Consider the following 23,001-nt stretch of genomic DNA (forward strand, 5'->3'; position numbering starts at 1 on the left):
GATGTGTGTGTGCAATCAGCAAAACAATGGAAAACCATGCCATTTGGGAAGTCAGACTGAGATACATACTTCTACTCTTGTTTATACACATATACACACACACAGTTGACCACAATGAGATTAGAATCCCAACCTATCTATGCATAGGAACTACAGAACACAGTACTTAATGTATGTGCCATGGCACAAGTCCAAATTTAACAGGGCTGCAGGTGATCTTATAGTAGATAATACCAGCAGGATATCTGGGTGACCAGTGTTTGGAGACCTGCTTGGAATGGATGTGTGTGCAAGCAGCAAAACAATGGAAAGTATGCCATTTGGGAAGTTGGATTGAAATACACACTTCTACTCTTGTTTATACACACACACACACACACACACACACACACACACACACACACACACACACACACACACACACACACACACATATACACACAGCTTGCAGTGAGATTAGAACCCTCTACCTATCTAAGTACAGAGACTACAGAGCACAGTACTTAATGCATGTGCCACAGCATGAGTTTGAGTTACACAAGATTGCAGGTGAACTTATACTATATGATATAACCACGCCATGTGTTGAACAATGGCTTGGGAGGCCTGCATAGTCACATTGCTTCTTAGTGTCATCTGAGGCTAGTAGCCTAGCAGATGAATACTGTTTAGTAGCCTAGCTGTGTAACAACAATACCCTGTTTGAGTATATTTGTCTGTTTGTGTTTGGATAAGCAAGCCTGACAGCACCACCGATTGGCCCTGTCCATGAGAGAGCATACAGCATTATATATTACAACTTGTACAGTGGTTGATATTAGTGTGGAAAAATCAAGGAGACCCAGGGTTGTTGTAATTGTTGGTGTTGCTGGTGGGGAAATAACTAGATGGATTGTCACTATATATATATATATATATATATATATATATATATATATATATATATATATATATATACATATATTGTGCCCTCAGTTTGCAATGTTTCCACATGTAGTCTTAGATGGGACATGGGATTTGAGAATGATAGGGCACTAAGAACATATCATATGTAGGTAAAGAATGCAATAGCATGAGATGCATCGGATTTGCGCTATGGTTAACTAAGTGGATATGCATGGATATTTGCATCTTTACCTGTTTGCATGTAGGTAAGCAGTGTGCAAAATGCCCATTGTTTAAATCTGAGAAATACTATTATGCAATATATACCTGCTACTACATCCCACTCCTGTCTTTATTCCAGACTGGGATTTCCCAATTACTAATGGCAATAATTGAATGTATTCGGTGTCTGTGGGTGGCAGTCTGACACAAATCCTAGTTCCTCTTTCACTGTTTCTGCAATGCTGCACTCTGCACAAACTGGCTAAGCCTTATCAAAAATGTTTTATACATATGATGAACTGCACAAATTTGGAATTTAAACAAGACAAAGTTGATAACAATATGGGACACAGAGTCACAGTCTTTAAAGCACACTACCTATTGCTAGTACATCTCCAAAACGTCAGCCTCTAGCACATGCAGATGTAGAATAGCTGCAGTCCCTTGGTATTATTTCAGTTAAATTGTCCAAGTCTCTACTCAAATGGTCTTGATGTATTGAGGAAAAATCAGAATGTATGATGTATGAAAACATTATATATATCTTGAATAGGTCCACTAATTAAGATACAATTCACCTGTGTAGTCTATATTTAACATGATTTAAAGCTCCTGCTTCATTGTGCAGTAGTGCGCTGTGTGCACCATTGCACAGCAGAGTGCAACTGTGCATAACTAAGGTAAGCCATGGCAAAATTTTATATTTTTATCCCTATCATGAAACATGCAGAAAACACTATTTACTGCAAGTTACACTTTATTTGTATAAGTTGCAATGTAACAACAGCATAAGAAAAGTTTGTATACCCTGTACTAGAACCCAAGACCATCTGCACTCCAGTCCAGTACTTAACACCTGTCATCACAGAAATAGTAAAACAAAGCCCCATAACTTGATGGTATTAGCATTGTGCAGCCCCATGTACCGGGTTTACACAATGCCCAGTGGTGTTCAGCAATATCAATTGAATGCATCCTGTTTCTATTTTTGAATGTATAGCTCATGTCTGATACTTGGGTGGTCTAGTCGCACAAACAAGGTATGCATCGCCAAAAGCATTTGTGGCAAGTGGTGCACTGTGCAAACATACATAATACACAAAAAAACAAAAAAAAAGTGGCATGACATGCACCCAGTGTCATTGACATCCATTGGAAACATAAACACCTGTAGAAGCCTACACAAAGTGAACATCACTACATGGTTCCTGCTTTTTGTGATTCAACAAATCCACGGATGTTTGAACTAATTTGCATAATAACCTTGCTGACAGTCTGGATTCTAGATGGTTAGTAGGTGTGTAAGCTGCTCAACAGCACGGGAGCACAATTTTAAAGACACAAGGCAGGGTATTACTTTACCTATGGTTGCACTACATTACACTCCTCTTTTACATGACTTTTTTGGCAATCATAGTTAAATCCATTCATGGCAAGTGGTGCACTGCAAAAGTCTGAGATGAAAAAAAATTTAAAGTTACAGTAATCTGACACACACCCCTGATGGTTTTGGACAGCCACAATGCATACATCGCCCATTATATGGTTCTTACTTTTCCAGGGAAATTCTGTCCATATTTCTGGACTTTTGCATGTGCTAGCTTCTGTGTAGACTCCTGTACACAGAAAATTTCTGTGTAAACTACCAACATGGACATGGAGTCTACACAGTTTTATTAGACATCGTTGGATTGCTCCACCATGTTGTTTCTTCATTAGCATAAATGTCAGCTACTTATGCTGAAATTTGCATTCCACAAAAGTTTCCATAGTTGCGTGTTAATGCATGTGATTGTGCGCCACTACATGGAGTTTACTGAATCTGTTCACGCCTGTGTTTGCATGTTCCGTGTCATGCACACAGAAAAAAATGACCATGTAGGCTTTATTGAATTCCCCCAATAGTGTTTTTAACATATCCTAGTAGCCCTTTATAATATAGTGAGTTTATTTAGTTTTGCAACTTGTGTGGGCAAGCTGATCCAAGATGCAGGATAAATCTTAAGGAAGGCTTTTTTACAGACATCTATGGAGTTTTGTGCTCTTGACAGGAAAATGCCATCTTAGTTTCTTAGCAAGACATATGGATTCACTGATGAAGTAGATTTTTTTAATTAGCAGGGGACTAAAATTATTGTTGAGAAGTTTGATGGGTAGAATGTTAAACAAAAATGGTAGCTTTTGAAATCATAACAACCAGTCAGCCTTTTCTGTGATCAAGTAGTGATGTTTCATGCTGCTCAAAAGATATATGAGACATAATACTTTATTTTCAGTGGTCTGATGGATTGCAGTACTTTGAGGGGGAGAGCAGAGCGAGACAGAAAGAGAGCGAGAGATGATTGGAAAAGCATACTCAGACATTGGAATGATTAATTGCAATGGCATATCATGTTTCTGATGTAAGCTGATGAGTAGTTTTCTGAAATAATTTTAGCTGAGTTAAGACTTTGTAAGTTTATCTGTGTGTAAATGGAAAGATATCTGGTCATCAAATGCCACTTCTATGTACCTTTGTTCTGTGGTATTGAGGAGTGGAGTCTTGTCTGGATCTTTAATAGATAATGCCTATGCAAACACGAGTTATTCTAGGGTCCCAGATACCATCACCATACCTTTTATTTCTATTATTATTTAAAACAAATATTGTTGTTTATTTTTTTCAATAAAATTATCCTTATTCAAGTAACAAAGGAGAACAAACAAATAAAAACATTATTCAGCAAAGCAGTACAAACCCCATGGTATGAAGACAGAGGCATATCCCAGATGATTGCAGAATAAGCATTCTAGTGCTATTGTACAATAACAAAGGGGGTATTCAAAACAGAAGATAGTACAAAGGTACTAAAGTCTTGTCATAATACATGAAAGTGCTGGAAAGAGAAATTGATAAATGAATAAGTAGTAGAAGGTAAGATGGAAGATAAGCAGTCTGGATGACATCAGATCAAAGTACAATAGGCATATTGTATGCAGAGAGACAGATGGTGTAGAAAAAGCTGGAAATGAGGAAAGTGGCAAACAGGACATTCTTTGGTTTGGAGAAGGCATATAACAAGTTCCTAAGAAAGCTGACTGGGGCAGTCCTGCAATGATTCGTAAACTTTGTTACCTTCTCTCTACTCTTAGAATAGAACATCTTCTCTTGCTGTGACTCATCACATTCCTTTCTCCATCTCTAGGAATAAGCTACCTATTTATCGATTTTATTGCCTCCATATTATATTTCAGTTTAGAAGTGTTTTTATTTTCTCTTTTTCTTTCTCTTCAGAGCTTGTGGACATTACATCAGTCTCTGTCCCTTACATGGCAGGAGCTCTGCCACAAGGCATGCCTCTGCAAAAGTTTTGACTGAGAATATTGTCACTGTGCAATGTCAGCAAGTTTAACATACATGGCCTTGTTTTATTTTAATTTTAACTAGCGAAATACATGACTGTCTTGTGTTGGAAAGTGGCTGTGACATTCCCCTTAAAGGGGCAGTCCTTGCACTCCGAAGACCACTTACCAAATTGGCCACTGTCCTTTAACTTGACCATTAGCTTACATTATGTAAGCCAGTTACTTTGTATTCCCAGCATTTTCTTGTCTGTGTTCAGTAAATGTATGAAAACTGATCCTACTTTGTGCATCTGCTAATTGCGGAGCACCAGTTGTAAAATGATTATTCTCTGTAAGTAATAGTCTAAGGCTTGGCAGGTCAATATGTTCAGACTCACTACATTTGACTTTGCTTCACTCTCCTACCCTACTCCTAATTTTCACCCCCTTACTCTACCATTATACTTCCCACATACACCTATCACTTGTGACACCCACTCCCAATACCTTACCAAACAACGTTACTACTATCGAAGAAACACTCTTGTTTCTGTTCCCCTCTTCCCTACTTTCATCTAACATTTAGCATCATTCTTAACAGTCGTTCTCCCTCCCACATTGCTTTGCACTATATCCACTCCCTAACTGCATCTCTAGGCCGTTCCCGAGCAAAACTCCCTTTTCCCTTCATCCCTGCAATTTCCTTTCATACGCTGTAGATTACTATTTCTCTCATCTCTTCCTCTAAAATATCTCTCAGCCTTCCCCGTATCTCTCTATACTGCTTATAGCCCTGTATTCTAAGTCTCTTTACATCCATTCACAATTAAATCAGTACTTTTTACTTATTACTATTCCTTACCGTACATATTCTACACTGTTAACAGACTCCTAACCATATAAATTCATCCTCATTCATATCAAGATTTCCCCACACCTATAGCCTTAAAAACCCACAAATCTCAAAATCACATAGAAGCCTACAGACTAAACACAATCTATTATTCTACATTTTAGTTTCTAATTTTTTCCAATGAATCCCTTCCTATCTTAACTGCATGTTCATCCTCTAGCCTTCAAAATCTTCTATTTCTTACATTTTGGAAACATGTTTCTCCTACGGTTCCTCTTACTAGTACCCCTTCTCCTACTTACACACTTATTATTCTACTATCATCCATTACCCTCACAGCTTCAACAAAACTCTTATATAGTGTCCTCCAAGCAAAATACTTCTAAACCTCATCCCCCCAATCACACTCTATCTACAGGAACACTCACATCTCCTACTCTTCAATTAAAATTATTTAAAGCAACAGCAATTTACTCACAAATCTGATATTAAGCATAAAATCAAGCAAAAATGTGACTACCTGTACCATCATACCTCCATAACCATAACATTTATTAATGATCTTCACCCAAACCCAAGCCCTACTCACCATATTCAGGTACCAGACAGCACAACCCCATCATCCGTTATTACTACCACCTTGCCCACAGTCCCACCTCTGCCTTCATATATACCATACCAACTTAAAAAGCATTAATAACAAACTCCCTGAAGTGCATGCATGGATGGCAGTACATTCTCCAGACATTGTAGTTGCCACCAAAAATCTGTCTATACCAGGAAACAAAAAAAATGAAGAAATTGCACTGTAACATTATCAAATGAGATAAAAACCAAGAAAAAAACTTGCAGTGTCACTTTTTTCTCCAAAAACACACTAGATATCTCCCTTTTTCCCCACATACTGCCAACATTCTCTAAGTTGGAAATCCTACTAACCATGCTGAATCTAAACACTCACAAGACAATCACAGTTGTGAGTATATACATACCCCAAAGTAATAACACTAAAACACCGGAAGATATTCTTTGTTGAATCTCCTCAAAAATGCCTTATGAAAGTGTAATATTGGATGATGTTAACATATATTTTGGTTAATCATACAGTTTAAAAATACATCTAGTAATATACACATGTACAACTTAACCAAACTTATAACCACACCAACTAGCTGTAACAAAAAACATAGCCAGATGATCGACACTCAACTGGACCATACGTCCTCTCCAAATAAAATGTTATAACTGGATCATACGTCCTCTCCAAATAAAATGTTATAACTGGATCATACGTCCTCTCCAAATAAAATGTTATAACTGGATCATACGTCCTCTCCAAATAAAATGTTATAACTGGATCATACGTCTTCTCCAAATAAAATGTTATAACTGGACCATACGTCCTCTCCAAATAAAATATTATAACTGGATCATACGTCCTCTCCAAATAAAATGTTATCCTATGGAACTTCTGATAAAAGAATGCCCAGCACAGACCAGCTGCTAGTTCATATAGTGCCTAGTGCATTTTCTGATCTGGTGCCCCTCAGCTTTAACAGTTGAGAAGCAAAAAATAAGGTCCATAATGCATCTGCCTAGAGCTCCTGAGAAGCCAAGTCCCGGGTCCCCTTCTGTGTTCCTCAATGGAGGTGCAAAAAAACTGCTTCTACTTTTAAAACTGTAGAAAGCTGCCTGCTAGAACTTACAGCACACAAGAAGTACTGAAGTGCTTTAGTACTACAAAAATGCTGAAATTTATTTCTGTACCAAAATTCAGAAATGCTGGTACAGAAATGAATACCAGACTGCACCACAGGACGATTGACATCTCCTGATCATGGCCCCCCTAACCCCTTGTACCTAGGGAGGCTGCCTCCTTTGCATACTCCTAGCTCTGTTACTGGTTCAGCCAACACATGGATTGATTGCATAACAGAAGACTTGTGAGAGTAGAGCATTACTGCTGAAGAAGATAGGACAGTGGCTCTGAATTAAGAGACACAGCAACATCAAGGTATGTGCGAAGTTAGGGTGCACCGTGATATCAATTCTACATAATTCACTGGGTGAAAGAATGGATAACTGACAGGACACGAAGGGTTACATCATTAGGAGAGTTTCAAAGGAAAAGTAAGTGCTTGCTAAAGTACCCCAAGGTTCCATATTGGGACCAATATTGTTCAAATAAGTACTTGCTTCTTTTCCTAAATCTAAACTATGCTGGACATCAAAATACACAAACAGCTATAAAACAGGTTTACCCTTGTATTGTAATATAGACATATTTAAACTAAATGACTATGTAGCAGAAATTACAAACAGGTGAGGAATACAGGACTACAATTTAGTGTCAATAGATGCAAATACATAATGTTCGGGGTGATTTGTTAAAAAAGAGTAGTACTTATAACCCACCCTTACATCATGATATACAGAATTGTGAGGGTTGTGTCACTAGTATGATAAGAAAAGAATATAAAAGGGATAAAATGTTAAAATTAAACTTGACAGCTAATGAAAGTACATTACTTAGGGAGTTAAGTGAAAATGAAAAAATGTGTGTGATGAAACCAGATAAAGGGGGTGGAGTTGTACTCATGGACCAGTGGGATTATATTAATAGAATGATGGATATACTGGACAAGGACAATCGATATGTTATTGTTTCAAGGAATGAAGTGAATATTTCATACAAAAGAATAGACTTGATTTTAGAGGATAATTTGTTACAGGAGTTGATTGATATCAACCTATATAACTTCTTAAAAGTTTCTAAACCAGTTATACCAGCCATTTGTGGCATTCCTAAGATACACAAGAAACCGGATAATCCACCTATGATACCCATTGTTTCCTTACAAGGATCAAAAACCCAACCACTAGCGATATATGTGGATACAAAATTAAAGAAGTGTTATGTTAACTTTCCACATATTTTGATAGATTCTTGGGATTTCTGAATAAAATTGGTTCTAGTCCATATAAAGATAAAATAAGTTTCATTACTATAGATGTAAAGGACTTATTTTCAGTTATACCCCATACTGAAGGACTAAAATCGTTTGAAAAAATGTTAATAGAAATGGGTTTTTTGACTACTGATGAATTCAAACTTGTATTGGAAAATATGGAATTAGTGTTGAAATACAATTACATTTATTTCCAGGGGGACCTATACCACCAAATGGATGGGGTGGCTATGGGTTCAGCATGTGCCTCTATTTATGCTAACATTATAATGTTATATTGGGAGCAACAATATGTGTTTAAGTCTACATATTATCAAAATATTAAGGGGTACCATAGTTTTTTTGACAATATTTTTATCCTATGGGACGGACCAGAGGAAATGATTACAGAATTTATGTATTACATAAATCACAGCACTAATTTTTTTACAATTTACACATGAGATTGGTAAAGATGAAATACACTATTTAGATGTCAGGTTACAGAAAGACTATGGTAACAATACTTATAAATCTAGTATATATAGAAAAGAATGCTATTCGAACTCATACTTACACTATGAAAGTGACTATCCATATCATTTTAAAAAGAACATAGTAAAGGGGCAGATGATTAGAATAGCTAGGATGACATCTGACAAAGTTGATTTTTTGGAAGAAATAGGGAACCTACATAGGATGTTTAATGAAAGAGGGTACCCAGATGAGTTAATTAAGCCCATTAAGGAATTTGTTATAAAAGGATGGGGTACTACGTATGTACCTTTATTAACCAGTGGGGAAGACATTGGAACAAAAATTGGGAATGTCAATAATGAACAAAAGATAGTACAACTACCATATTTGACATTAACATATCACAACGGAATGGGATGGTTAAAGAAATGTATTGATGACACTTGGGAGATGTTCAGTAGGATACCAACTAGAGTAGGAGTGTTTCAAAAATCACTGAGATATAGTTTTAGAAGAAACAAAAATTTGAAAAATATCTTGGAAAGGAGAAAGAATATGCTCACGGGTGGAACTTGTTTAAAATATGATACCTTCAAATGTGGGAGGTGCACACAATGCCCATTTATAGCTGGAACAAAATAATTAAATATTCCTAGTATAAATATGACTATAAAAGGAAAAAGATATAATAGTTGTTATTCTAAAGGTGTTGTATATTTGGCATACTGTAAGATCTGTTGGGGGTACTATATAGAAAAAACTAAACGTAACCTAAGGGTACGTATATACGAGCATTTACATGATATAAATAAAAAGAATGAAAATAATGTCCTTTTTAAACACACACTGATTTGTAAGGAAGCTGATTTCAAATTTTGGGTACTGGAAGAAGTTGGACGTAATGAAAGAGGAGGTGACTGGGAGACCAAGTTAGAATTTCGAGAAATGATTTGGCACCTTAGACTAGATGCATTTAGAGGTATAGGTTTAAATGACCACATTTCTATTAGCCCGGCCTTGAAACTTCTTTCAGATGACCCTAAGAGACACAACCCAGAATGTTAATACTTGTCTACTCCGCATATGGAACATAAAATATTTTTTGGCCTTTTTAGGTTCTTTACATATACAAGTAAAAATTTTTAAGTTTTAGTTAAAAGTACTACAGTATAGAATTTTTATATGCACTAATTAAAGCACTTTAGTTGGATATGACCCTTTAGTCACAATGCACTGTATGGTATAAAAAGTTCACTTGGCACCATGACTGGTGGCCCCATGTATACAGTCCCTTTGACAATCAGTGAGATGTATTTTTCCCTTACTTTTCCTGATGTAACTCTTTTTAAAAATCTTTTTAATAATTTTTAACAACAATAATCATTTATTTATTTGTATAACTTGTATTTAACATTCTATATTTGTATTTGTATTTACAAATTATTTAAAGAACTGGTTTACCATGAACAAAATGTTTTTACCATTGAGAATGAAGGGTTAAAAGTTTGGCAAGTTTTTAAATTTCAGCATTGATTGGCCAGCCAATTAGAATGAATGGATTGATATAAAAAGTGTTTTAGACATGAAATAGATGATTCTGATGAAGTCTCCGTGGTGGAGATGAAAGCGCTAAATCCGTCTTTTTTCACTATTTTAATGTTACATAAATAAATTATTTGTGAGTTTATCGTAATTCGTTTTGGCTGGTGGATCGATTACTACATACAGTTGTAAGAAGTATTACAGAGGACAGCCTTTATTGTTACTGGGAGCAGCATCCTTTGATATACTTGTGGTGGAATTTTCTGCTTTTGGTTAGTAATACATAATTTTTGTTAAGCATACTATTTATCCACCAATAATTCTGGATAAAGAATAGCTTGATCACATTAGTCACCATATTGGAGGACTTATAAAAAAACTAACAAGGCCTATATTGGAATACAGTTCCCTTTTTTGTACATATAATCACACTCGGGTAAATTATCTACAGCCCGTACAGTGCAAATTTGTCAACTCATTTCCTTCTATTAGAAATTTAACACAGTTTTACAAACTAAAATTCCTAGGCCTTGCTAGTATTAGCTGTCATTTGATAAAAGGCAGTCTTTGTGTGGCTTGTCATGCTTTTAACAAAGAAGTCTACATAATGTTGCTAGGATTAGCAATATATACAAATAATGGTATAAATTAAATAGGAATGCCTAGTTTTATTATGGCCTAATTTAATATAATTTTAAGTTAAAATTAGGTCAATGAATAGGACATAGAAATTTCATTTACATTTGCAAGGAGTCAGTGTTGCTACATGGTCTTATGTCTTGAGCAGTCCTCTTTAGAAACTATGAAACTATGGAGTTCTTGGCAAAAAGCACTTGTGTAGTCCAGGAGGAAGTAGGACCCCTCCACCAGTCACACTCCTCCAACTGATCACTGACTCCCTTTCTTCTTCCTCTGCTGGCAAACCTGCTGCAGCAGGCAAAACAGCAGGCAGAGTCAAGCAGGCATCAATATCATTAAATGTTTTTTAGTCACACCAAGAGAAGTAAGTTCTACAACTTCAGCAACAAGAAAGGAAGTTTTTTTTTATTTTTTTTATCATGGATCTACCCAAATTCCTGCTTGGCACATGGTATTGAAACATAGCAGTCAGACAAAACGACTTGTGTTTCTAATGCTACAAATGAAATTCAACAACTATTTCAAAACCAGCACTTCCAGTCTCCACCATATTTCTTTATCCACCAGTGCTGCTTACCAGTAATCCCCGATATCAAGGAAAAGGAGAGTTTCTCCTGTGTCCTGGGCAGACTTCTCCTACTTGGCATAAATACCACCTTGGACCTGGCTCCATGGCACAGGGGGATGGAACTTTCACTGCAACCCAGCAAACAGGGTTATATTACTGGCCCTAGAATTGGAGGAGCTAGGTTGAGGGAGGGGAAGAGTGAAGAGGTATGGTATGCTTGCCATTTTTGAGGAGTAGAGCGGGATCAATGTACTCAAAAGTTAATGTAGTAGTTACATTTCCCTAGTGAAGACTAGGAAAACCACCACTTATGCTTCAGGGGTGAGACAGAGCTACTTAAAGGGATACCCCTTATGAAAGTGAGAGGACATCCTCTGCACTCAGCCCAGTGGACACCCCACTCCACCCAACACACAGACAGTTGTGTGCAGGAAATGAGGCATAAAGTAAAAACTACTTAAAGTACCCCTACTGGTTATCTAAATAATAACCTTTCCTGGTGATCCCTCACCCCAGTGAGGGAGAAAGTATGGGCAGATTGACCAGGAAGGGTCTGATGATCAACAGACAATGGGGATAAACAGAACCAGCAAGCAAATGAATAAATATCACCTTGGCCTTTCCCTCAAACAAGGCATAGACCTAGTAAGTAAATAATGCTCTGGCAACCCTGTAAATGGATCATTTCAAAGTAGAATGATGTCTAATGATTTTAAGATCATTTAAGACTCTCCTTCTACAGGAGTGAATTGCAGATTTCTCTTAATGGACCATTCACCCAGTTATCTAAGATTTATTTTTCAGCAAGAATTATCTCATCTACACATTACATAGTGCATACACACCAAGATGGTTGGCTTTAATGTCTTTAATGCATCAGTAAATGACAAATTGAATAAACCAGTTATTTGCAAATGTAAAATAAAGTAAAATATTTCACTTTCCGTATTTGGTACTGCGGTGGTGGTGCTGCGGTAGCATTGTCACCTCACAGCAAGACGTTGTCCTGTTCGATTCTCAGCTAAAGCATCATCTGTGTGGAGACATGCATGAATGGGCATACCTTCGTTGAAGGTTGTGCATCAGAGCTGGCAACTCGGTACGTAAAAATCTACTGCCAATCATTAGCAGACCGGAGTTCCGCTGTGGCGACCCCTAACCGGGAAAAGCCGAAAGATACAACATTTCACTTTCCATATTTGGCTATAACTTCTCACTATTAGGTACCTCAGAATAGTGCTTTATTATTAGCATAGAATTAATAAAGCCTCCAAATGGTAAATGGATCTGTGTGCAATTGAATAAATAAATGTGAATAAATATTAATGCAAACATACAAACAGCATCTTACTGAAGGTTTTATTACTTTGACTATATACACTAGCATACAGCAACATGGTCTTGAGTGGCAAGCAGGCAAGACCATGTGGTTGTATGCTATTTTCCATTACTTAGTCATCAGATAATATTTACAAACATGTAAAATAAGTGTAATATTTCTCTTCTCTTGCTCCTGTTTGTTTTTTTTTAACTCCTCGCTATTAGGTATTTCAGAATAGAACTTGCCAGACTATCAAGACTATGTTGCTGTGTGTGTGTGTGTGTGTGTGTGTGTGTGTGTGTGTGTGTGTGTGTGTGTGTGTGTGTGTGTGTGTGTGTGTGTGTGTGTGTGTGTGTGAGTGTGCATGCATGCGCCTGATATTATACTGGAGTTCAGCCACACTCTGGATTCATTATAAGCATTATAAGCTAGGGATCTAGCAGATACCTGGTATCACCTACAACAGAGGGTTGACATGTGGAGGGGTTAGTTACTACATTTAGACACACTGTATACATAGCTGTATTGCTTAGTGTTAGTGATGGTGCTTGTATTTATTAAATAGATGGCTTTGTCAAATTTTAGTATACTTGCACAGATGGAATGGCAGATATTTGGTCCATATATGAGATTCATGTACTCTACCTGGGTGATGTTTGGACACATTGGTTATGATCCCTCTTGCATCATAGACCAAGTGGCCCTTCCTGTTCACAAACATCCGTGACTGCGGGCCAGGAAGGCCCTTTATTGTTAAATGTGCATTCTACTACAGCCAGTACCTCAGTGAGGTGGTTAATGTTACATAAAGCATTGTGTGGTGTTAACTTTCTGCTGTGGTGTGTTAGAAAACCATGTACACATGTACAAGTCTATGTCAAGGGACTTGAGTATCCAGGAGGTGGAGGCCTGTGAACTATTCAGCATGTCCCCTGCTGGAAATCCCTGTAACTTGAATAAAAACAGCTATACATACCTTGGCTTCCACAGGCATGGTAAGGTCATGAATTCCTATACATTCTTTATGTGCGCAGCACATGTCCACCAAGGATAATATGATGCCTTGATCTACTCCATAATGATTGATTACCTCCTGATCAGAGAAGCTATATCATGTTATCTGCTGGCAGTAACATTTCCACTGGTGACAGATGCTACCTCATTCTGGAAACAAGCCATGGTATTAATAATTAATGCATGCTGCTATATGACAAACAGCATTCTTGCTGTCTGTCTGTCTGTCTTGGTGTGCTTTACCATTATGTAGTCAGGCACAGTTCTGCACAATCAATTTCCCATGTATACATCTATGAATCTCAACACTTTTCACCTCAACTCTACTTGCATATCATTACAACCTCACTTTCCAACCCAGATGCATTTGCATGTTAATATTTGCTCATTTGCATGTTAATATTTGCTCATTTGCATATTTGTTTTAATGCATACTTGTAGTCCGTGCATTAGCCATGTGTCATCTTTTTGGATCAAGTGCATGATATGAAACATTATGAATTTTTCCCACACTGTTCCCTATTATTGCCGCAATAGGTTTCCAAAATATACAGTTCATTTAGAGTTTGACAATCCTGCTGAAATACTTAAAAGCATACATCATAGTATATTGTTAGATATATTAGAAAACATCAATATACTATTTGATTACATTACAGACATTATATTAGCTATCATTAGTTAAAGTAAATTATATTTCATTTCAATATACCACAATATATCAGAAGCCTCAAAGAACTGGAAAATAATATATTTAATTTAGTTTCAATCATAGTAAGTCTCAATTAGAGCACTGACCAAATGTTATTTTTATAGAAAAGGGACAATATAATTTTACTATACAAGTAAAGCAAGAAAAAATGTTTAAAGTAACACAAAACTAATAAAACAGAATGAAAAGTAGACCTAAAGAATAACATCTGCTTCCCAAAAAGATATGTTTTTAAGTGGAAACCAATGGTCTTAGGAACATTACCATTAACATGTCTTTCTCAGGGGGAAAATACTCTTTAGACCAAGATTTTATGGATACAGTCAAGAATGCAATTAAAGAAGCAAAAAGGAAATAGTGCCCAGACTCCAGTGACTCAACATCAGTTCTTTTTTTCTTTATATCTGCACTAAAATATGATGCAAATGTGTTAAGTTGCTATATTTCTAATTAATTTAAATCACATGGGCTTTAGCCTCTAATATTTATGATAGTCTAATTACATTATGTATAAACTGAAAATTCATAAGTATCTCATAAGCAACTCATATTATTAACTTTATAGTTTTATTACATTTTTTGAATATTTGCAAAGTTAGGTATATAAAGCATTGAAATAAAATGTTCCTTGGAGAAATACAGGGCTTACATTTGTGGAAAAAGTCTCCTAATGACATACGCATAGCATGCCAGCAGGGAGGGTAATTTTAATTGGAGAGAAAGTACTAGGCAGGACCTTCTGGGGCTTTTAGCTTAAGGCCCCATTATAGGTTAATTTTGCAAGACTTTTACTTTGTAGTAGTAGTAGCTTCATTTCTTTTCAGTGCCATGCTCTAGAGATCCTGGTCTTCATTCAAAACAATATCTCAGCATATTTGCATACTGCATCATGTAATATAAAGAAGGCAATAAAATTCTGCCAACATTAACTTAAATGCCAAGTAAAATCTGTTCAAATTCACAGTGGAACTAGTTGAAGTTGATGGGTTTATCAAACCTGGTCTGTTCATTAGAATAAAATGAACAAACACAGGCCATTCAAAAACTTTTCTCTCTTTATACCATACAGTACTGTTTTCTTCTATCTTGGTACATAGTACATAGTATATGCATTCATTAATCAGTTAGGGTTTACTTTCCAAGATGAAAATGTATGAAATATGATATCATGTATCAAAGTCTTATAGTCCCGTTTTCTACCACCCTATATTAAGTTTATATCCCCCAATAAAAACAAGGTGGTCCAATGACAATATTCTATATTCCCAAGGTTAAATCTTAATTGTGGATCACCTAGGCATCAACATAATATACATATTAACACATAGATTTCCATCACATGGCTCACAATAAAGTTAATAGCAGAGGCAACATACATAACAACTCATCATTCAGCTGCACTTTTTGTTTCTTACAGAAGTGGGTGACAGACTTGACAAAGATGGATGGAACATAAGGATATTTTAATGCTTCTATGAGTGGATTTGGAATTGCAGCTGGCTGAGTGGGAGAGAGCGCATGATAGTGCACTGAATCCTCACATTTAAATCACTGTTTATTCTAGGAGATGCACTATAACGTCTTTCTTGTACCTTTGACTCAGCTTTCAAAATATCCATAAGCTGTATGGGTAACATGCAAAACTCACGTATGCCTTGTACTTCACATCACAAGAACAGACAAACATTCAAAGGCACTTGCCCAGTTTCTCAAGAGATGGACATTGTGCCAAGAGAGAAAAAGGTCAGAGTTTTGGATTGCAGTCTGTACTATAAGAGGTACACAGATTTATTACACAAGTGGCCCCCATACATAATGTGTGTGCACAGCAGTCCAAATCTAATAGGACCAATATGAAATGGCAAAACAGTGCCCAGTCAATAAATAAGTTCATTAATAAATAAATGAATGATACAGAGAGACAGAAAACACCAAACATAGCTATGATATTCTAGTGCAAGATGGTAGAATAGATAATGCTAGAAATAGTGCACTTTCTTTAAACACCATTGGCCATTAGAATGAAGCTTAAAATAAACCTTTATTTAATCACAGTAAAACAAACTAGCCTCTCAGCTTATGCCTTCCAGGTTTGAAACTCCATTACATCACAGGTGAAATAATTTCATTAATTAAAACCAATCAATCAGCTGGATCAGATAAGTACATGACTGAAAAGAACTGCTTAAAGTGATCATGCAAATAATCTGTGTACCAAAAAAACTTAAAATCAATTAAGTATTATTTTTAAATGAATAAATATTACAACAAATGTCACATATAATAAATATTTCATCAGATGCTCATTGTTTAAGCCAGCCAGATGTAAAGTTCTATAAGAAAATAATCAAACATGCCTCTTCCTTTAGTAATAAATCCGATCTATTTAAATATACATCTGGATTATTACCATTTAGAACATTATAAAATACTATAGATTGCTGTAATATTGCTTATAAAAATGCAGAGCAAATTAACTTGATGTACAAACATTCTTAATATCCCCAATATGTTCCTGAACTCTTTTACTTGTCTGGTAGTTTGTGCAATGTAATATTTCTTACATGAACATCTCAGTCCATATACTACGGACATCTGATAATAGTTCTTATTTTCCAGGACATGAAAGTAATGCCTGTTTATATAAAATTCGTGTCTGTCATCTCTACAATGACAAATTGTGCAACCTTTACATTCTTCACCTTATCCTAAACATTTTTCTGCATTACATTATGAACTACTGATTATTGTACTTCTGCGGTGGTGCAGCGGTAGCGTTGTTGCCTCACAGCAAGAGGTTCTCCCATTCGATTCTCAGTTGGGTTGGGAGTGCCTTCTGTGTGGAGTCTGCATGTCCTCCCCGCAGTCGAGTGGGCATTCGAAAGACATGCGTTGAATGGACGTGCCTTCATTGAAGGTTGGGTGTCGGGCTGGCAACTCGACACCATAAAAACCAACTGCCAATCATTAGCGGACTGGAGTTCCACTGTGGCGACCCCTAACCGGGAAAAGCCGAAAGACAAACAACAACAACATTATGAACTACTGATTACAAAATGCTATGGGAATAACTATATGAAATGCGATAAATTAGAAAAGGCACAAGTAACAGTATGTTAGTGACACTCTATGAAGGAAGCACACCTTGTTACCAAATACATCTCTTCCTTCTGCCCTTTTTAAGAACATTTTCACCAGTTATACTTTCTAAAAACTGTTACTCATAAAATCTTTTCTTTCTCTACAAAACAGTCATCTGTTCACTAGTACAGCCACATCTGCAAAGTCTAGATGCTATGTCTTCTGCACTTTTTCAAATTCCAAATCCTCAGAGCACAATCCCCTCATTCTGAGAAACTCCACATATGGGAGAGAATCTATTAAATGTGGCAGATGTGCATTAGTGGCAAAACAAAAGAAAACTACGGGTGGGCTTTCTGTCGGGGTTTAACATATATAGAAGTATATTAGGTTATGAGAAGGTTTGAAGAGGTAGTTGTTTATATTGTTACTTAATTTCAACAAAATACAGATTATTTGTTTTATTTATTTATTTGTTTGTGTTTTATGATAAAAGAAGACCCCATACGTTTATAGAGTTCATTGATCACATTAATAACATTTTTGGACTTTCTTTTCCTTATAAGTTGGATAGTCTGGTTATTGATTACTTCAATGTTTCTATATAGAAAATATTTCAGTATAATCTAGCTTTGTGGTGTCCTACTTCTACAAGCATCCATGTGTTTCAGGACTACTATTTCATTTATTTGTTTATTTAGCAGGTTAGTGAAGTGAAAGGCTTCATTTTAGACAATTGTCACCTATTACTTAGTCACAAAACCAAAGGTAAATCCATTGCATTGGGCAAATCTGAGTAGCAAACATGTTTTGAAAACATAGGATGAAATCAGACTATCTAGGGAAAAAACACAAAAATAAAGAACATAAATGCTACACAGTGAACAAAGGTTAGGCATGCACCCCAGATTTTGAATCTGTCAGGCATAAACATTAACAATGGAGCTATTGAACCGCTGTGCTCTCTGTACCACATAACTATTGAAGAAGAGAAATGTTAATGTTTTCTTTATCATTTTTTCTTTTCTTTTGTTAAATAACAATAGCATTTCCTTGTGAATATACATCTTAACAAAATAGGCATTCATATATTTTACTATAGACTGCTTGAAGAGAGGGTTCTTGTTGAGCAACAGTAAACTAGTGGGCAAGACGGAAATGACCAGACAGAATGGAGATGTCTATAGATTGCAGGGAGAATCAAAGGCAGCCGCAGGTGATGGCATAACAGAAACCATTTAATGCAGGGTCCCCTACAAGTCAGAAATAATAATAATTCAACCAATGAACACAACAGGTCAAATCTTTCACCCAGAAATCTTTTTTTTACATTTCTTTACAAGAGGCAAGCCTCCTCTGCCTCCCTCGTGGGGGAGGTACATGCACAATAACCTCAAACATTTATTTTATTTTATTTATTTTTGTTACTTGGTATAGAATACTGTGATGTTTGCAGATGACATTGTGATCTGTAGTGAGAGTAGGGAACAGGTGGAGGAGACCCTGGAGAGGTGGAGATATGCTCTAGAGAGAAGAGGAATGAAGGTCACTAGGACTAAGACAGAATATATGTGTGTGAATGAGAGGGAGGATAGAGGAATGGTGAGGATGCAGGGAGTAGAGGTGGCAAAGGTGGATGAGTTTAAATACTTGGGATCAACAGTTCAGAGTAATGATGAGTGTGGAACAGAGGTGAAGAAGAGAGTACAAGCAGGCTGGAGTGGGTGGAGAAGAGTGTCAGGAGTGATTTGTGACAGACGAGTACCAGTAAGAGTGAAAGGGAAGGTCTACAAGAGGGTAGTGAGACCAGCTATGTTATATGGGTTGGAGACAGTGGCATTGACAAAAAGGCAGGAGTCAGAGCTTGACATGGCAGAGTTGAAGATGTTAAGATTTGCACTGGGTGTGACGAGGGTGGACAGGATTAGGAATAAGTATATTAGAGGGTCAGCCCAGGTTGGAAGGTTTGGAGACAAAGCCAGAGAGGCAAGATTACATTGGTTTGGACATGTGCTGAGGAGGGATGCAGAGTATATTGGGAAAAAGATGCTAAGGATGAAGCTGCCAGGTAACAGGAAAAGAGGAATGCCTAAGATAAGGTTTATGGATGTGATGAGAGAGGACATGCAGGTGGTTGGTGTGACAGAGCAAAATGCAGAGGACAGGAAGACATGGAAACAGCTGATCTGCTGTGGAGACCCCTGACAGAAGCAGCCGAAAGAAGAAGTTATAGAACACTGATCCCTTTCAACCATTTTTCAGGATACGCCCAGTAGCACAAGAAGAATATATGTATATATATGCAAAGGGAGAAGACTACACACAGTGCTGTCACTACCAGCATGCAAATAGAAACTACATGTTAAATGATTTGCTATAGAGAATAGTGACTGGATAGTACAAAATCGATGACATTTTTAAATTGACGTCTTGATTGCTCTCCTATTTAGAATTTTTAACTAGTAGGTTTGGCTTAGTGCAATCATCTTGGACTGGAAACAAAGTTCTGGAATTTTAATTAATCACTTGAGTCAATGGCAGCCACACTAGAAACTGTATATCACATTGCTGACAGTGCAGTAGAGTTGTAGAATAAAGAGACAGAGTTTTAAACTGTTTGAGTACATTTTCATTGAGTTTCAGACATTTATTCTGGATTTTAAGCCTGAAGATTGCCTTCTGGGATGCAAGTTTTTTTTTACTGAACTGTCTTGAGGAAAGTTTGATTTGTTCAGAAGAACATGAGTCATTGTTGGTATGGAAGTTAAGGTAAGATTTTACATATTTTTGTAATGTATATTTCTGAGGCTAGCAAATTTTGCACACACACACACACACACACACACACACACACACACACACACACACACACACAGTGAGGCTAGCAAATTATATACACACACACAGACACAGATGTGTATGTTTATGCATGTGTATATATATATATATATATATATATATATATATATATATATATATATATATATATATAGATATGCTTGTGTGTAGCTTGCTTTGGGTTGTTGTACATGCATGTGTATTGATAATTTCCTTCTTATTCAGTTATACAGCTTGAAATGTATTTTCCTAATTGTTAAAATATTTTTTGTATTTTCTATTGTGTTTGTGGTGACTTAAATAACTATGATTACGTGTAGCTCATGAATGATTTTATACTGACTGTGTCATGTTTTATGCCCCTGAGAGCTGTATATGCTTGCTTTTACATATTTTCAAATTTACTGTATTTAAAGTAGCTGTGCATAGTTATGTATAGATACTTTTAAATACAGTTTATAACAGTTTCTAAGGGAAAAAAATCGCTGTTCCAACAAAAATAAAAAATAAAAAACAAAACACTTTAAATATTACATTAACCGGGGGGCTTTGCCCCCCACACCCCCCACTACTTAAATATACCAACTCCGAGACCGCACTACAGTGCCAAAAATGGCAAAGTAACGAAGCAGCCAAGCAAATTCTTTCCCAGGGAAAGAATTTGCTTAAAAGCCGCATTGATATTTTGCCATTTCAGTCTTTTCAGTTCGACCAAGATGCATTCGAAAGAACCCGAAAATAGAAACTGGATGTAGTCAATTAATACTATTGGGCATCGTGCAGACCTGATAAGTGACATTGCACTGCAGTTAACAGTGAGACCTTAAGAATTATTAGTAAAATAGGGAATGTCATGCAACTAGTACTGTGGCAGTAGCTAAGTGTAAGGCTGGAGTACAGATGGTTCTGGATTCTAGTACAGGGTGTGAAACCTTTGTTTTACTGTTGTGGCATTGCAGTTTATAGAATGAACTGTAACATAGACAAGTGTTTTCTCAACCTCCTTGTGACAACAGGTGTAAGTGTAGGACTGCCATACACATGGTCCTGGATTCGAATACAGCATATTCCATGCACATTTACTGCTGTTCCATTTCCCATTATAGTCACTCACACTTATAACACTTGACATGGTATAGCTGATACTAATTATATGTATGAGGGCTGCGGCAGTAGTATTGTGTCAGTCATGTATTTATTTATCGATGCATTACCATATTTATTCTCAAATGTATGGCTGTGGGTACACTATGTAGTATATTCCTGTAACTATATTTCTGCTATCTTGACTGCCATGGCCTTCACATTTGTCTAACACACATACACAACTGCCTGTACATCCAATAACCTTTAAATTGCTTTGTTTACCACTGTTGTGCTCCACTTACCATCACACAAATGCGATGAGTGGAGGTATGCATTCTGAGCACAGTGTTTTTACAATGATAAGTGGAGTGCAACATTTTCAGTGTGAGCACTCTCAGCAAATGCAATAACTGGAATTGGCAGGAAACCATCACTCTTGATCTATGGTAGACATAGCAGGTGTTTCTGGAGAAGGTGTCATATTTAAGGTACAGAGATGGGGTGTCCAGGAATCTAAGATTTTTTTTTTTTGGACTCCTAGCTAAACACCACAGTGCCAGGGTTCTACAGGGTAACTATTCTGGCTCCCAGTATAAGTTGGAAGCTTGGGATAGTTTGCCCTGGGATGTAACCAGTGCCACCGGTATCCCGCCCACTGTTAGTCAATGTAGGCATCACTATAATGACCTACGTCAGAGGAAGAGGGATACCCTCAATGCTTGTATCAAGGAATTTAGGACTGCAGACATCCCACAACTGTGTAAGTATCAACTACAGAGAGTACTTGTAAGACTTAAAAGCTGAATATAGGCAAGAATGGTATTCATAATGGTATTCTGTTCTGTTCTTTCCATGGCTGTCATGGACCAGGAGGTCAGCATAAGAACCCATGGGGATAGAGTGGCAAGGATGAGGGAAGCATGTGGTTTGTATACAACAGAAGAGTAGTGTTATTGTAACATTAAAAGTTAAAGATAGCTTTTTGGCATTTTATAGAGTTGTAGCAAATTGAGCACGCATATTTCAACTGTAAATTAGTCTGTACCACAAACCAAGAGTACAATATTAGACTTTAGTCAGAGGTTGTGGAATCAAAGACCACACTTCCCAACTATACAATACTGTTAATTCTTCAATTATGTGTAACTTAAAGGTTTAAAGTAAAAAGTCTAAACCAGTGGTGCACATGCCCTGCTGTAAACTGTATTCTGTATAATTGGAACATTCATATGTGCAATATATGCACATGTCAAGGAGTACTTCTGCAATCTGTAGTATAGTGTGCATCTGTTAAGAGCTAGTAGTCTTAAAAGTAAAAGTTCTCTGTTAGGAGCTGGTAGTCTTAAAAGTAACCGTTAAGATAATAGAGTCAAATAATTGTATTAATGCATCATTATATGTCACATATGAAGGTACTAATCTTATCCCTTTTTTTCTATCACTCCAACTCTTACCTCTCTTCTTTTATTTTATTTTTATTTTATTTTATTT

This window comes from Protopterus annectens, chromosome 2.part0 (assembly GCF_019279795.1).
Source record: "Protopterus annectens isolate FY-2018-M chromosome 2.part0, PAN1.0, whole genome shotgun sequence".
Classification (NCBI taxonomy): Eukaryota; Metazoa; Chordata; order Ceratodontiformes; family Protopteridae; genus Protopterus; species Protopterus annectens.